The sequence below is a fragment of the Protomyctophum parallelum genome (assembly GCF_964188405.1).
Source record: "Protomyctophum parallelum genome assembly, chromosome: 10".
In the NCBI taxonomy this organism is placed as follows: Eukaryota; Metazoa; Chordata; class Actinopteri; order Myctophiformes; family Myctophidae; genus Protomyctophum; species Protomyctophum parallelum.
The window spans coordinates 28,595,168-28,596,479 of NC_139704.1; the positions used below are offsets into that span (position 1 = coordinate 28,595,168).

Sequence of the window (1,312 nt, forward strand, 5' to 3'; positions counted from 1 at the left end):
ATCTCTGTGGTAGTAGTGGGACTAGCCGGACATTCCTCACCTTCCTGGACAACAGCGTCCTCATGATCTGGATGCTCCGCTCAGACCTCACCTACACCCTCATGCTCCCGCAGCTCGTCTGTGTCCTGTTCATTGAAATGTCCAATGGCTACGGGGCCGTCCTGGGATGTTTCACGGGCGTGCTCTTGAGAGCGCTTAGTGGAGAGCCGTCGATAGGGCTGCAGCCCATCCTCCGTTTCCCAGGAGCATTCTGGTGGACGGCGTTTATATCCAACGTTCTCCAATCAGGACCATTTGCATGGTCAGCACGATTATTGCCATTGTGCTGTTTTCTTACTTGGCTTCGCTATTGTTCAACAAAGGGCTGCTTCCTGAGATGTGGGACGTGTTCGGAGTGAAATCCCACAGGCTGTCTCACCAAAATCTCACCCCTGACACACCAGCGCGTGCCAAAGGAGAAAACGATGACGAGAACTTTAAAGCAGTGAATGAAATTGAGCAGGTTTCACAGCCCATGTTAGATTCAACATCATGTTAGCGATAATTGAACAAAAAATTTGAGCACTTTAAATTTTTTGCCTTATTTATATAGGAGAGTATAGAGAGACACAGGTCTCCTGTGGGAATTGAATCGGGATGTTGTGATTATTGAGCACGTTTCGGTCATCTACCGATGTGCCCATCTATTTTGTATTCAGTTGGTTCATGTCGTCATGAAATGCTTTTCATTACATTTTTTATGTAGTTTTGTATCTGACATCAATGTAGAAAATTAATTAACATCACCAAAAATGATTTGGCAATCATGCTTTCCCCGTTTCCTCTGGTATTTGACAGATTTAATAGCTTTGTGTATTTTTCCATTTTTCAGTCCATCTTTTAATTTCTAATAACATTTTTTTTATATACTTTGAATGCTTTCTTTTAATTATTTGGATATTAAAGATGCTAGGACTACACTTTAAGCTTTATTGCAAAGTTAGGCTTAAGATAGGTTTGTTTGTTTTTCCTTTTTGGTACTACTTCCGTGGGGATTTATTATGGAATGATAAACTAATAACACTGGTAGTTATGTACTTTATTATGGAATGATAAACTAATAACACTGGTAGTTATGTACTGGTAGTCCAATGATGACTACTCTCAAGGTTCATGATTGATTGGTTGTACTATTCACTCAGGGAAAGCCTATCAATCAAATGCAATTAAAAGAAGGCATATAAATAAGAGAATAATATTTTCTGTGCAGTAACTCAACAGATTATGTTCTGTTTCAACAGTAGCAGGAAAAAAAGCAAGGGCCATTGTGTGG

General features: G+C 40.2%; 1 pseudogene across 1 annotated transcript in view; it reads left to right on the top strand.

The window, feature by feature from the left end:
- LOC310865772 (high affinity choline transporter 1-like) overlaps positions 1-1,068 on the top strand; it is a 21,252-nt pseudogene extending 20,184 nt beyond the window's left edge. The window contains exon 7 of the transcript XR_014571063.1: positions 2-1,068. The product of XR_014571063.1 is annotated as a high affinity choline transporter 1-like (transcript). The remainder of the gene's footprint in view (position 1) is intronic.
- The last annotated feature ends 244 nt before the right edge of the window (positions 1,069-1,312 follow it).